The sequence below is a fragment of the Lepisosteus platostomus genome, chromosome 8 (assembly GCF_059453375.1).
Source record: "Lepisosteus platostomus isolate fLepPlt1 chromosome 8, fLepPlt1.hap1, whole genome shotgun sequence".
NCBI lineage: Eukaryota > Metazoa > Chordata > Actinopteri > Semionotiformes > Lepisosteidae > Lepisosteus > Lepisosteus platostomus.
In genome coordinates, this window is record NC_142618.1 from 9,367,246 (window position 1) to 9,383,390 (window position 16,145).

The 16,145-nt window shown below is 38.2% G+C and overlaps 1 protein-coding gene across 6 annotated transcripts in view; it reads left to right on the forward strand.

Annotated features, from left to right (window-relative positions):
• cyp7b1 (cytochrome P450, family 7, subfamily B, polypeptide 1) overlaps window positions 1–16,145 on the forward strand; it is a 73,042-nt gene that overhangs the window by 13,463 nt on the left and 43,434 nt on the right. The window contains exon 2 of one of the 6 annotated variants that reach the window (XM_088642344.1): window positions 3,979–4,045. The exons of the other annotated variants lie outside the window; for them this stretch is intronic. The gene's annotated coding sequence lies outside the window, so the exon portion shown is untranslated. The remainder of the gene's footprint in view (window positions 1–3,978; window positions 4,046–16,145) is intronic. 6 annotated transcript variants of the gene reach the window in all.

The window sequence follows — 16,145 nt, forward strand, 5'->3', positions numbered from 1 at the left end:
TGGATGCAAATAGGTTTTAAGGCAATTGTATGCTCTCCAATATGTACCACAGTGGGATAGGTTGTTAGAAGCCAGAGGGCTCTCTGCATGCCAGTGGGATTGAATAAAGGTGAGCCCAGCCAGCAAAGCATGTGAGAGTGTGCAGGACGAGGAGCGCAGAATATGACACACTTAAAATATAATAATGTCCTGGCAGTGTGACCACAATCTGGCAGCATATTTCCAAATTAAAAAGCCAGCAGAGTCTTAGGCATAACACATTTTTGGGGAGGGATTTATTTCTTATTATATGCAGTCTGTGCTAATTCCATAATTTTTTGTTCCTTGACTTATGTTGTTGCGTGACATGCTTTCCTCCCGACCTTAGAGTAAAACATCTACTTTTGTAAGGCTTATTGTGTATTTAATTTTGCACATCTTTTCATTTGGAATCGGAGGGCTCAAGTGATGTGAATATCGATTTGATGAATGTGTAAGAGACGAGAAGCTGGTCGGAGATCACTGTTCTGTGGAGCTCATTCCTGAGTCTCTGTATACATAGATCTCTATGCCTTATCGTCCGTGTATCACAGAAACATTAAGCCTTTCTGGCTGCAATACGTGTTTCTGCGCCAGACGCGTGGAGTCATTTTCTAGTGGACTGAAGAAATAGAATGGAAAAACCACTCAAAGTGACATCTTAAAATCAAAAGAGACAGCAATAATTGTTTAAGTGGGATATACGTTTTGTGCGTGCTCTATATTCATGAAGTGGCAGCATTCTGGGTATACTTATAGACCGACAAATTGTTGTGATTATCCATTGTCAAACGTTTTATCTTCTAAACTTTCAACCAAAATAAGTTTTGTACATTAATAAAACATTGCCATGACTAAAGTAAGTCAAACATCGTTAGGCGTTTCTTTTGAATTACTGTGAGCTCTGTACTAATCAGCCTTCTGTTTGCTTCAGTAGAATGATGAACAAAATGAGAACAGATCCCTTTGCAATCGTGTAACTGTTGGTAATACTGTGAGGATATGGCTGCAGTGTGATTGTGATTTTAAACATCCTCACAGGGGGCACATCAGGCTGTTTCTCTGCCTTGTACTGCACGTTTAGCCAACATGCCTGTTCTGCTAGTGGCTTCATTTCAGTTTACATCTATTGCTGATTTATTAACATCCTGTTTGCTCTCCACCATGAAAACAATAACACAGTAGCTGCATTTTCCCAGCAGGTTGTGTACTGGTGCCCAGCCTGTGACTTTCATTCATAAATTTGCTTGAACAAATATTTTCTCTTGTAAAAAGTTGACTCAGGTTATTTTTACTAATGAAACCATACTTATTTAGCTATTTAGACTTTTAAAATCATAAAAAATCTGAAAATAATCAAACTGTTAGTGTTCATTTTTAACTGTTCCTTATACTGAGTCATATAACAAGGTGGGAGAAAAACTTGGTAATTTGCTGATGGTGTTTTTTAACAAGTCAGAGGTTGCTGTTATTATCTTCACAGTTCTTCACAAAATTGGATGCCTCATTTATACCTAGAGAATAAAGTAACATAGCTTTTGTTGAATAGGAAGGGTGTATGCACTTATTTTTAGCAGCTCAAAAAGAGTTGCAGTTCTCCAGATTATTTCAGCTCACTGTGTAGAATGATTTTGTTTCCATGAACACTTTTATTTACTAGCTGAAAGAGCAGCTGGGGACTCAAAAGCAGTAGAGGGTCTAAGCTGAATGTAGGGCTTATTTCCAGGTGACTGGAAGAAAAGAGAGTTAGTGATCCATTTATCTTTTTTAGTTTATGACTTTGTTTTCAACTTGCCACTTTCATTAAGTAGTTTATTCATTTGTTCCTGCTTAATTAATTCCGGAATCACAGAGGTTAAATTGCCGACTATGTGGGGACTTGATAAAGCTCATGTTGTAATGAGGTAACTGCATTATAAAAAAATGTGTTGCCACAAGTATTCTTTATCTAGTTTGTTTGATGAAAAGGGTCTTTACAGTTTTTTGTCAGATGTTTTTAAAATTATTACTGAAAACAAGGTCTGTTTGTATTCTTTTCCCTTCTACATAACTTCCTCCCAATCCCCACCACAAATGTAGAAATATGTTAAACACCAAATAATTTGTCACAATTTAGCATTAATAGTGGAGTTTTCAAATGGCAGTAATAAGATCATTATTTTGCATGTAATAATGTTCTAGTAGCTCTGCTTATAATTGTGAAAACTTTTATTTTTTTTGCATAGAATAGGATGAATTTTATTTTACCATACTCTGCGTCACTCAAATTGTAAAATTTGTCCTCACAATTAGGACTTTGTGCACACCACAGACATTGCGGTAATTCCTTCAAGATCATGGTTAATGGCTTTGATGTAATGTTTTAATTTTAGAATTTTGTTGTTAAAATCTGTCCTTACATAGTGGATATGAACAGCTTACATACTATTTAAGAGAACCAGTAAAAGAATATAGAGTCTAATATGTCATATATTCAGTATCTATATTACTAGATCTGTAATGTGCTGCTGTTTTGAAACAAGTAGTAGATCAGTCATATTAAACGTTGCCTTTGGAGGAGTACAGCATATTATGTCTGCTGCACAATGACATTATTTTTATAGATTCTCTCCTCCAAAGGTTGATGACAATGCAGGTACAGGATGGCAGAATGCAGCTCTGGGCTTTCACACACTGGTCTGCTAATGCTGCTGTGCCTTAGCCTCAGGGAACATAGACATCAACGTGCTACTTCTCTCTGCTGATCTTCTGCTGAGCTGCTTGTCAGGAGTCACAGCTAATTATGGGCGATGGGTCTGTGATGTGGACGAATTGTCACTAAGGGCTGAGCTGAAGACACCATTCTCATAGCTTTTAAAAGTAAAAGTCAGAACTCTAGCACACTTGTGTTAGTGCTAATGTGTTTTTTTTTTGCTCAAACGTTAGTGATGTTACACTGTACTGTACTGTTCGTGCTAATGTCTTATGTAAATAAAATGTTCAGAGTATGTGATTATACATTTGCTTTATGGAGACATGAGGAGAGGCCCTTTAGTACACCGATTACACATTTTTATTATTCATTAATGTTCAGTTCTTTAAAAGAATCTGGATCTTTTTTTATTATATCTGTGGGAATCAAACCCCTCTTAGGAGCATTCAGGCTGGTACCTCACTAGAAATGCTTGTAAAAAAACCCAACTTTTTGTTTCTTTTTTATTATGAGAACGAGATGTTCAGTGTCTGAAACTGTGTTCTTCAGAAATTGTTAAGGCTCTTTGGATTGGTTGCTGTGAAATGTTATATAATTATCTTGCTGTAATGAAACCACTTGTATTTGATGTAGAGTTTCACTTGAATTGCGAGGTTATTTATTGTTCTATAGACTGAAAAGCTTGCATTCATGATCTGGTCTTTTGTCTCTGACTTTAAGATGCACAAAAGAAAGTGTAGTTATAGAGTCCTGTTTCCTTTAACGGTTAGCTGGCTAAGTGATGCTAAGCATAAACATTTGGCTTTAAGACGAGTTGGAGAACCATATGGGCAGCAAAATAAAGTTCAAACTAAGCACAATGATGTTCACAACTCCTTTGTGTTTTGTAAATCTCTCAAAAGACAGTGGGTGGAGATGTAAGCTAAATCCCAATAATGAAACGGCAGACTATAGGCAAATGAATGTAGGGCTTGGTGATATGGGATTCTATTGAAAAGGGGGAAGCAGGGCTGCTCCTCTGAATTTGTGAAGTCTGTGCTTTTTATGGGTTATTTCAGTAAGTTTTCATTTTGTGTGCGTGGATGTCCTGTAATCAATGACAATGACACTTGACAGATTGTCCAAGCTAACCGTCTTTGTTGAAGCTTGATGAAGTGAAAGGGCTTGGGTGGTAGCAAATGGATAAGGATGTTTAAAGCCAATGAATAAATCTTTAAAACCGATCATTTGGAGCATATTGGTGAAAGGCTTTTCTTTTTTTTTATTAGCGAAATCTGCTGCCTTTGAAGGACTTGTGAACCCGAAGGCGTCTCATTGCTCAATCACACAGATTAAGTAAGTCAGACAAGCAGCAATCTGTCCTATTTAATAAAGTAACTTTTGTCATTTAGGATCTGAGGGCTTCAGATATCACAGGGGGTTGTGATTTGTCACATTTTTAACATAAGGGTAATCTATTCATCCCTTGTGTAATTGTATTACATTTTCTATTTAATATGATTATTGAAATAAAACACTTTTATAAGGCTGGGCCTTTGGGCTATGTTTAGCTTATCCAATGTGACAGTTTTAGCTTGAAGGGAAGGTTTTCCAGAGTCAGTTCAAGGTAAGTGTGGAAGCAGTTGTTGAGGAAAAGGTAACAATGAGTTGTTGTGTTTTCACTTTAACAACTTTTGATAGAGATTCTGCGGCTGCCATTTCTATAATGAAGAATTTGGAATACCTAAAAATAAAGGAAGGCTTTTCCGAATGCTCCCCAAATGTGGTGCATCTGATGTTGTGTTAAAAAAGGGAATGGTTTCTTTTAAGCATTTGCAATGCAGTAATGAGGACATCTGTTTTCATATGGTACTTGACACGCAGCGCCAGAAATTTGATGTCATCCTGTCCAAACTTGTACATTGCTGGCAGACACCATCAGATTTTCTGATTGTTTCTGACAAGTCACTGACAGCTCTTGAGGTGAAGCACACACACGACAAAGGGCAAGCAGAGGCTGTGTGTTGTCAGCTGTTACACTCGCCAGTGACTGCCAGGGGTTTCTCATCCTGAGAATCCAGTCTTTGCACAGTTGTCAGTTGTTCCCATCGTTGAACTAAAAAAAACAGTGCGTTTCTTTACGTCGACCGGTTAGTCGTAATTACTGTAAACGTCGGTTAAAAAAAAAAAACAAGGGACAAAGAAGGAACACTGTTCTACAAAAGGTCCTCTCTGTCTAGCCAAGAGGTTAAATTTATTTTACTCTCATTAGTAGAATCCCCAGCTAGCCAATGAGGACCAAAATCTAAATTTGTCTATCCCAACGCGTACACATCCGTGTTGCAAAAATCAGCCTTCTGTGTGACCATCTGCATAAGGCCCTGTGTTATGCACAGTGCCAAGTTATCAAACACTGTGCACGTCTGTCATATTCAGATAAGGATCTGTGAGACAAAGTCCAACTGCAGCAAAACACAGAGCACAGAACAGAGCAGACACAGACACCTTTACATCATATACTGTAGTATATGCTGATGGTCTGAAAGAAAGTCATACTTATGTCATACATACTGAAATTTAGACAGTTTATACTTAAATGTGTGTATAGATGTGTACAGGAATAGCTATTTTGTGTTCCTTTAGATTTTTAACCATTGTCATATGTTGTGTGTTTATGCTTGATGCTTGATGTCAATGTCTAGCTCATCAGCCTATTAACTGATAAAATGAAACCTAGTTTTCCTTTTGGTATTTGTAGGCTTTTTTGAGGTGAAATTAAAAAAAAAAACATGCCACTCCAAAGCACTGCATTGTGAAGCAAGACCGAATTATTATGCACCCACTTCCCTGTACAGGATGTCAGTAGGCACTGGATTTTTTCTTTAAATGCTTTGCATATTCTTCCTCCATTTTTGGGGAAGAAATCTGTATTGCTTTCATCCAGCCAAAAGCTATTGGAGAATAGAAGGTATGTATAAGCCTGCTGTTCTGCAAAGTTTAAACAGGTTGCCAGTATTTTTTCAAGTGGTGTTGAAGCTTATAAGGCTGTTCATTTCGAGTTTGTCACATACAGTACCTTTTTAAATGTTGCTAGGTCATCTCTTTTGAATTTTCAAACAACTTTGAAAATGTTGAAAATGAGGAAAACCTTTTTGGTTTTCCTCATCCACAGAGGGTTTCAATTGTATTATATCTCTGACATATTAAATTGGAAAAAAAAAATCCCCCTGATATCTCTAAGTACTGTATATTGATACTGCTGGGTACCCATTTCATTTTTAGCAGAATTACACATTTTTCCCCCGGTTCTCTGATTCTAATTCCTGTGTTTTCACTGATCTTCCAGCATATTGATCATACTGTACGTAGCTGGTTCCAGTTATTGAATAAATAAGTGAATAAACTGAAAAAAGTGCAATGCGTATGGAAGACGTTTGTGAGTACTTTTCTTACTTCCTAGGATATCATTTTATCAAGGTTGTTTTTGATTCACTGGACCTTTTCTTTGTATTGAACATCATAATTATCATTAAGGTCAACTAATGTAACAGTAGTAGTGAATTATGTAGTTATAGTTTTTAGTTTTAACCCTGATATCATTCTTTTACTAATTCTTCATGTTGCATCACCAGTTGCTAAATGTAGAACTTATGGAATAAATAATTTCTCTGGGTATGTTGCATTAAGACAAGGCCACCTGTTATGGAAATCTGGGACTCCTACTACTGGACTCAGTGTCTATCGCTGAACAAGCCAAAGAAGCTTTTCTAACATCTACAGCAGATTTTTGGCAGCCATGAATTTTCCTCACTGTCTGGATGTTTTTTTTTTCCCAAACACAAAACAAGAGTGAAAAGGCAGTATCAGCGTAGAGTCATTCACAAGGCCTCATTAACTGAAGAACAAAATTACAAAGCCAAAAAGTAAGACACTACTGTATGTTTACATGCTTTTTTAAATGGATCGTTCATAATAAATAATCATGCAATTAATTGCAGAAAAGGTGAGGACAGACTGTGAGCAAGATGACTTATTCAATTAGTGTGAGACTTGTAGACTGAAAGCTACTTTCTTTTCTTATCTGCACAAGGAGAGACCAGACTAGAATATTCCAAAAAGAATTATTTGTACGTTCCTTGTGCCCTTTACATTTGCTGTGTCCCTGTAAATTTATATTTACTGTATTACTTCATGATCTAGTTCTCTGCCACAGCACTCTGAGAGTAGGCATTTAATGAATGAGACTCGTAAGAACCTCCTGTTTGTTGAAATGTGACCTAATAATTTTAGATGTGTAGATAAATGTTAAATAAAATATTTTGCCACGCAGGCATAATAAAGCCAGCAACCATTGTCATGTTACAACAAATATTGCAAGAGTGATAAGCGAAAATTCTCACCGATAAGCTTTCAAAGAGGTATCTGAATGTAGCGGAATGCATTTTTTCTTGAAGATATATTTTCCATGAGCTGAGGGAAGAATAAGGAGCTTGTTTTTTTTTAAAGTAAAATGTCAAGGATTGATAAAGACTGTCAGTAAAGGGAATATAGTTGTCCAAATGGTGCATTCAGACAGCCTGTAAACCAAGCTAACCGTGGTTTTCCCAGGGAGTTGTTTACTGTCGTTTCTTCTTGTATGCTGTATTTCTTCAGGCTGTCAATCTTGTCAGACACTGAACTGCCAGTTTATATTTGACCTCTACTAGAAGATTACTGTCTCAGTGCACGAAGCGCTTCCATCAGAGTTACTTCAATAAGGATTGAAGTAGAATTCTAAAATCTCTGTAGTTAATTAAAATCATTTTCTGTATTTGGCAACTTGGTGGTTAGTACCACTACTTGATAGGTCTTGGGTTCTGGGTTCGATTCTGGACCTGGTCTCCTCTTGTGTAGAGTTTACTTCTGTTTTCATGTTTGTTCTGATTGTTTCTTCCTACCTTCTAAACACAAACTGGATAGATTTACTGATCTCGTGCACTGTGCTGCTGGGATAGGCTCCAGTTTGCCAAGATCCTTTCTAGGAATAGACAGCTTTCTGATGATGGATGGATGGACATTTCTGTATGCTAAGGCACCAGAAGCCTCTGAAATCTCTTTTCTGAGATCTCCTAGCTATCTGGCTGTTATCTATTTTTTTTTAAATTACTGTAATATATTGGAAATGTAACAAGATTGCCTAATGCAAACATGACCGTGATCATATAACTAATCTGGGTACAGATACTCTTTGTATAGTACAACAGTATTAAATTACTTTTGCTGCCACCGTACTTTCCAATAGTACACTGCTCTCAGGATTAAAGTATAATGCCTTAATACCTGATATACCAAGGAACTCCTGTTTTTTTTCCCGGCATTGTCCAAAATGCAGTTCAATACAAACTGAGATAAGGTGGAATTGAAAACTGTGGTGCCCAGTGGTGTCAATTTGGAAACCATTAATAAATCTAAGAAAGTCTTTTTAATAAATACCACTACACAGTTTGGATATTCAAATTGGCCTACTGTGCTTGTGTTTCTGGTTTTTTTTGGCTAGTGAGTGAACTTTTTTTTTTCAAGCCCAGAGGTTGGGTTTTGCCACTCAGAAGGACTGTCTCAACAGCAAATTGCTTAAAGGTACTCTAGTTTTCCAAGCCTTTCTCCCACACAGCATAACAGCTCTGTAGTAATTCCAGGACTGAATACTGTATGTTTTTTGTCTGGTATGTAGAATCGAGATGTCTATTTACCATATCTCTTTAGTGTAACATGAAAATTGCATTTAATTTATGCATCAGACATAAAACGTCAATGCTGTACAGAGCAAGAACAGATTAAAAAAGAAAAGGTAAAACTGAAATTATATTATTTGGTGGTTTTGTTCATTTTAGGCCCATCATGGTCAGCAGTTCTGCAACATTGTATAGATTAAGTATAACAGTTTCCATAGCTGGAACAGTTTTATGCCTGTTAATTCATCCCATTGTGTCATTTCAAAAAGTAAAAAAAAATGTAATATACTGATTTTGGATAGTGTAATTTTTTTACTACTACAGTATATAGATGTCTGTGTGTTCTGTTATATTGGGGTTTTCCACTAAATTGCAGCTACTCACACAAGCTCAATATCAGAATGTGTAGAACAGTAATACCCAGCGCCAGTGCTGTGTTGTTTTTCTGACAATGGTGGGGGAGTTTGTGCCTCTCAGGAGCCTGTCTTCTTGTGACATTGCTAGAGAGACCGGTCGGCGTCCATAAATTTACAGCTTATTCCCTTCTTATCATAAATGGACTGAAGTTCTGCGAAAGAAAAAAATATATAGGTATATAAAATATCTAGTTACAGGTTGTGTTCTATTTAGCCCTTGATTGAAACGTATTGCTTCCCAGTATTTTTCTGGCTATGAAAATTATAATATGGAACAGAGATTAGAATGAAATTATCATGGCCTGAAGGCATTTACCCAATGATGGCAGCCGCATAAACCTGAGCCCAAGAATGATGATAATACATTAGGTTCTGCATGCACGGTATTATTGCTGTACATTATGTATGTTTCATTTATACTACTTCACACACACCAGCAACGCTGACAGATAGGTAATTACTCTCTGCGCCAATGAACACTTATCAGCACTACCGCTGTTTATTGCCAAAATGAAGTGCGCTTGTCAGTCAAGGTCACTCGTTTGTGTGTCCTCTTTAATAGTTCTTTCACAGTTGTTGAACTTTGCATGGAGTTCCTTAAGTGGGATACCAGCATTTACGTTATGATGCCAGAATTTTCCTTTTGGCGAGAGGTTTTTCTTTTTCATTAATCATTTCATTTGAGAAATGGCAGCATCACAGAGGCTGTGTAGGAAGGGGGGAAACGGTAGTTGAGTAGATGAAGCACGCATGCAGTAATGCACAAAAGAGAAACAAAAAACCGAAAGGGATTCTAAATCTGTATGGAGTGTTAATGTTTGTACGTGTGCATGTACAGTACTACATATGTGCGCCTATATATTATACAGTATATATAGAAACACTGCTGTTGATGGGATTGAAAGAGTCTTTGCATTTCTCGAGGGTAATTGTGCTTCTGCAGTACCAGCCAATGCTAAATTTACAAATAGCCTGTAGGTCAGGACACTCTGGCCCTGGGATAAAAACATATTTTGTTTCCCTGGAATCTTTATTCCCTTAAGCTTTTGTAATTTGTCAGAGTTCCACAATTCCTCTGTATCTCATTTCTGTATTTTTTAAAGTAATGCAAGATGTTCAGTCTGTTTGCATTCAGCGGTTTATAAAATGAGTGTACACAGCTGAAACTTAAGACGCAGAATCTCAGTTTCAGTTTGTTTCCAATGCACGTTATGTACAGTATGATTTGAAATCATATTGTTTGAGAATTTTTTAAACATTTTTTTTCCTTCTCTTTCATTACAGAGCTGTGTTTCCAGCAGTGAGATTAAGGTTGCTATTTTCAACCGCTGGCTTTGGCACAGCCTCATTGCGTTAAGATCAAATGAGATGTTTTTAAGTGTACGTCAGGGTGAAGTGAAAGAAGAAGAATGGTTCTGTTGGGACAAGCACCATCCACCTTTGCTGTAACAGCGAACTCATCCTCTAGGCATGATCACTGGGGAGTGCATCAGAGCGATCACAGGGCAACGGTTTTGGGGTTTTCAGTAGGGTCTTGACATCTGCAAATGTTACATTCGCAGATTCGCTTATTTGCAATCCAGTCTGACCGACGGGGTCTTGGAGGGCGGAAGAGCAAAGTGGGATGAAACCTAGCTCACGGCTGTTAAGCGCAACTTTCCAATTAGTGGCACCACAGACTAGGACTGTTGAAAGGAATCTACTGTACAGTAGCTGCCAGTGAGCGAGCCCCCACCCCCGCTGCCTGCCCAGGTACCCCCCAGCCAGCATCTGCATCTCAACGTAGTCTGAGTTTTGTATTCTGTAACCAACACACCAGCAGCCGTATCACCCTGCGGCTCTCAAATGGCTACCCACTAAAGCTAAGCAGGGTTGAGCCTGGTCAGTACCTGGATGAGAGACCTCCTGGGAAGCAGTGGTTGCTGCTGGAAGTGGTGTTAGTGGGACAAGTGGGGGGCACCCACCCTGCAGTGTTTGTGAATCCTAATGCCAGTATAGTGACGGGGACACTATACTGCAGTGGGCGCCGTCTTTCAGATGAGACGTTAAACCGAGGTCCTGACTCTCTGTGGTCATTAAAGATCCCCGGGTATTTCTCGATAAGAGTAGGAAGTTATCCCGGTGTCCGGGCCAAATTTCCCCCCTCGGCCTTTACCATGGCCTCCAAACTGTCCCCATGTATGATTTGCTTGCACTTGTCCAGGGTGTACCCTTGCTTGCCGAGTAGGCTCCGGCCTCCTGCGACACCGTATGGTATAAAGCAGTTTGGCAAATGACATGACATGTAACCAACTCTCCCAGTCTGCGTCGCCCGAGTGGCGAATGACAGGTTAGAGATGATTTTACAGGCTCATTGAGAGCTTTATTGCCTGTCTCATTACAGTGGGGTCTGCTAATCATGAAGGCATGGAAAGTGCAGGGATCCGCTGGACACCAGAGGGGTGATTCATGTTGTTTATTTGAACTATTTACTGTACGTTTGTGATCACTGTTGCTTCTTTTAGTTGGTCAATGTTAGTTAAATTAGCGTTAAGTCAATAGTGCTTTAATACTTTAATTATTATTAAAGGGAGGGTTACTTATGTCTTTTCACAATAGTGCTACTGGACAACGTATACTGTAGTACATTATCTGACGGTATTGGGGTAGACTGTGTTATATGTGAATTTGGCTATTCACAACAGTTCTCTGTACAGGACCTACCTACTCTATTTTTCTACTAGTCAAGGAGAGAGAACTGTGAGTAGACTTCTTTTCACAATGTTTCCTAGAGTTAAATGATGCACAGAAGTTGATTTACTGTCTTAGAAACAGGGGTTTTCAGTCCTTGTCTTGGGGGACCAGTGTGTCTGCAGGTTTAGTCTGGTCTGTTGCTGATTTGTTTTAAGTTCTTGGCTAGCAACACTGGCATCTGCATCTTGGTGATCCAGTCCTGGTTCATCTTCAGCATCACACAGATTAGTAGTAAACATGTGTGCGTAATAGTTTCACAAATACTCTGTACATCTGCTAGAGGTGCTGATGGGAATTAATAAGCTAAATTAGCTGAGATGGCTCTCAGATGTCTACTAACTCTCTTGGTATGTAATTTCAAGGAATGACAATAACAGTATTTCTGCTACAGTAGAAATCAAATTCCATTATTGATAAGACTTTAATTCACAAGTACTTTTTTTCATTTGTTCCCTTCTCCCGGCTCCTTCTTAACTACTCTGTCCTTTGTTCTCCTTTGCTTTAGTTGACTGCTATTTTCCCTCTCTCCCTCACACCTGAAGAAGGCCCCACAGCAGAAACGTTGTCTCTTCTCTTTTCCTTTCAGCCTGGAATAAACCTTTCCCTGTTCCTTTTTATCCATTTTGCCTTTCTCTTGGCTTCCTGGTTGAGAGCCTTGGATCAGTAGGTTACAAACTGCCAAATGGGCCAGATGGGCTAAAAGGCTTGCTTAACATTAATATCCAGATGTTTCTTATAAGACTGGGCCTCAACCACCTGGCTGGGAAGCAGATTCTAGATGCTCACAACACTTAAATGCATAAAGAAGCATTTGCTCTAATCTGTCTTAAATGAATTCTTCTGTAGTTTCCAGTTGTGTAGTTTTCCTGTGTGCTTGTTTCGCCTATGAGCCTGAAAAGGTCACCTGGGTTGACCGAGTCTATACCACTTCAGATATTGTATACTGTACTTGTGTCAGATCTCCTGTCAGTCTCCATTGTTCTAGACAGAAGAGATTCAGCTACTTAACTGGTTAAGTTTCATTTAGACCAGGAATCATTCTGATTGCTCTTTTGTATTTAAATAGCCATAATATGCTTTTTGTGGTATACCAAAACTGAACTCAGTACTCTAAATCCTATCTAGTATTTTGTTGTAAAGCTTGAGTATTGCCAATGATTGAAATTCCAGAAGTGGTCCTGCAGTATATTCAAGTCTAATATTTCTTTTGTTACTGCTTACCCACATTGTTTTGATGAAGACAAGATTAAATTTAAACACCCGGATCCCTTCCATGCAGCTTTGAATCAACGAATCACACAGTGTGTGATGATCCTACAATACTTTCATTTTCTACTTAACTTAAATTTAATTTGTAGGTGCTTGTGCCATCTATGATTTTGCCACTGTTGCTGTGCTTGCTACAGTCCTATTTTTGTGTATTCCGCTAATGTAACTATTTTATGTTCCATTTCTTTACATAAATAAAAATATTTTTTAAATGGCTGCCAGCAGTCTCTATTACTGCTTAAAATAATAATTAAAACATTTTCTTTTAATTTCACTTATACTTTTATACATTTACCTAATTTGTATTCACTACCATAATGATTTCTAAGAATAAAATGCCTCTTGTTTTCATTGATAAATGAGACTATTGATTACTTTGAAGCTATTTTTATTTTAATTAAGTGGTACTGAAACACTGTTGAAACACAAAATGTGTTTGAAATGTGTCTTATTAAAAACATGTTCTCCAAATGCATGCTGGAACTACTGTTTACAAGGGTAAATGGTCAGAGTTAATTAGCTTTGATGTACAACAGCAATTCCAACTGTGTAGGTGTCCACTGAGGCCAGGACTCATCACCCAGATTAATTTAGAACATAAGAAATTAAGAAACTTTTCCCAATCAGAAGAGACCTTTCAGCTAGCTGAATTCAGACAATTTACTTAATTTGGTTGTTAGTATATGATTGACATGAAGCCTTTTCTTGAAATCAGACATAATATAAGCCTCAAGAATATGGCAGCGTAGAAAAACTAAGGTTGCTGCTGGAAGAGGTGTTAGTGGGGGCCAGCAGGGGGCGCTCACCCTGCAGTCTGTGAGAGTCCTAATGCCCCAGTATAGTGACGGGGACACTATACTGTAAAAAGGCGCTGTCCTTCGGATGAGCTGTAAAACTGAGGTATTGACTCTTTGGTTATTAAAAATTCCAGGGTGTTTCAAAAGGGTAGGGGTGTTACCCTGGTATCCTGGCCAAATTTCCCCCTGGCCTTTACCAATCGTAATAACTGGCCCCATCTATGAATTGGCTTCATCACGCTGTTCTCCTCCACATTGATAGCTAATGTGTTGTGAGCATACTGGCGCACTGCGGCAGTATGTTCTCGATTTTGTAGATGGCTTTGAGGATTTTCATTATGTTTCCTCTTGCAGTCTTCTTTTATCATGGCATCAGGACTAAAAACATACAGTTCTTTTAGCCTTTCAGCGAAGGACATTTCTTTGAGCTTTGGAATATACCAGGTCATTTTTTTGGATGGATTCCATTAGAGCATCACCTTTTTTGCAACATTGTAACAAAATTTGTACATAGATATTCTTTGGCGGGATTCAGGCTCAGTATCCTTCTGAAAAGTGCGCTTTTCCTACAGCGAACACTACCCAGGTTTGAAGGTAGCTCAATGGCAGAGCACTGGATCAGGGGCAGATCAGAGTTTGAATATTTTGTGTGGATGGAATTAAGTACTCATTAATTGGGGGTAGGAGGTTCGGACAATCAGCCTGAGTGAGTGCATACTGCACCAAGAGGGGTTCAACTCCTCGTGCAAATGTGCTCGGTTTCCGTGGAAACTAAGGGCTATGAGCTCTGGTTTGCCTGTGCATATCAGGTTTCTTATGAGACACCAGGAAAAAAGACACCCAAACACACATCATATTCCTTAGTACTGTATTTTACAGAATACACTGCATGTACTGTATGTTTATGTAATATTTAATTTATTAATAACATGGTATTTTATAGACTGAAATCCATGTACTGCAAGGTAAAAAAAAGCTACAAGTGTGCAAATTGCAATGTGTAGGCCTGCCTTGTTTGTTTTTTTGGTAACAATTATTTGCACTGTCTGCATTGTTATTGTGTGATGTACAGTACTTCTTTCTAAAACCCAATCCTTGGGTGCAAGCGGTGAGGTTAAAGTGAATTGCTTCATTGCAAGGACCTGGGGTGCCATGAGAGAAATTCAAGAAGGCATCAGAGAGAGAAGCTTTGTCCCCAGTGCGTCACCTGTGTTTAGGATCACAAGGGCACAGTCATTCAGGAGAGATTGACATGCCTGACATTTCTGTTGGCCAATGTTAATTGTTAACGACAAACAATGAAGTGATAGGACCAGATTTATGTAGGCATAAAGGCGTAAAGACTTGCGAGCTAGGCAAATTTTACTCTTCAACAAATGCTTAACTCTTTATAAATAGAATATCAATAAAGTTTTAGAGTGGAAATATCCAATCCTGTCCTGGAAAGATGGTGTGCCTGCAGGTTTTCAATCCAGCCCAGCCCTTAACAATCTAAATCAACCCATTATTGATTTACCTGGACCAATTTAATAACTTCAGGTGAAACCCTGAAAACATACAGACACACTGGCCTTCCAGAACCAGAATTGGACATTCTATCATTGTAGTAGAATGACCTAAATGTGATAACAACCAGCCTCTACTGTACAGTATGTATACTGTGTTAGTAACAAAACCCTAATTCTGACCATAGCCTAAGCCATACCCCTAACTACAGACTTATTTGCAGAAGATGCTTTGTTCATTCTGCAGCATAGTGGTTTATTCATAATTTAGAATTACTAGAAGCACATCCATGTATAAAATATGCCTTAACTTAATTGTTGCTAATGGTTTCATTTGGAAATTCCGTGTACTAAAAATGAAATTTTAAATTACATAATGAGCTTGTGATATCTTGCAGTCACACCTGATAATATTATCTCTGTAACCATTTCCTGCTGCTCTGCAAGTTGCAGTTCTCCTCACTGTTTAACATTCATGTGCCCATGATTCTATGCGAGTACCTTACGAAATTCAAGTACTTTGGAAGAACAAAGTTGTGGAGGTATTGTGTTATGTACTGTATCTTGAAGGTGACTCCAAGACCTTATAGCCATTTTAAGTATATCACTTATGCAAGTGAGTAAGATCTGCTGCTTGTGTAATAACATATCATGATAAGAATGCCAGAGACAGCTAGGAATTCAACCTTCAATCTTTACTATGAATAGCGTAGTATTTCCCACTCTGTTAGTGTATAATTTGGTATTAATAGCTTGTATTGTAATTGACACAACAATTTGCTCACCTCTTCACTGCTACTTAACACAGTTATTGTCCTAGCCCATGTAGGGCTATTATTATTGTTTACACGGTCAAAGAATCGATTACAATATTAAGAGATGAGATAGATGGTTTTATTTTTTATCAGTGTTTTGTTTTTCTCTCCTGAAAGAAAAGAAAGAGGTTTATTGCATTAATACATTTTCCCCATATCCCTTTACTGTATGTAAATGGATCAGCAAAATTGCAAGTGAAACTCTGTGTA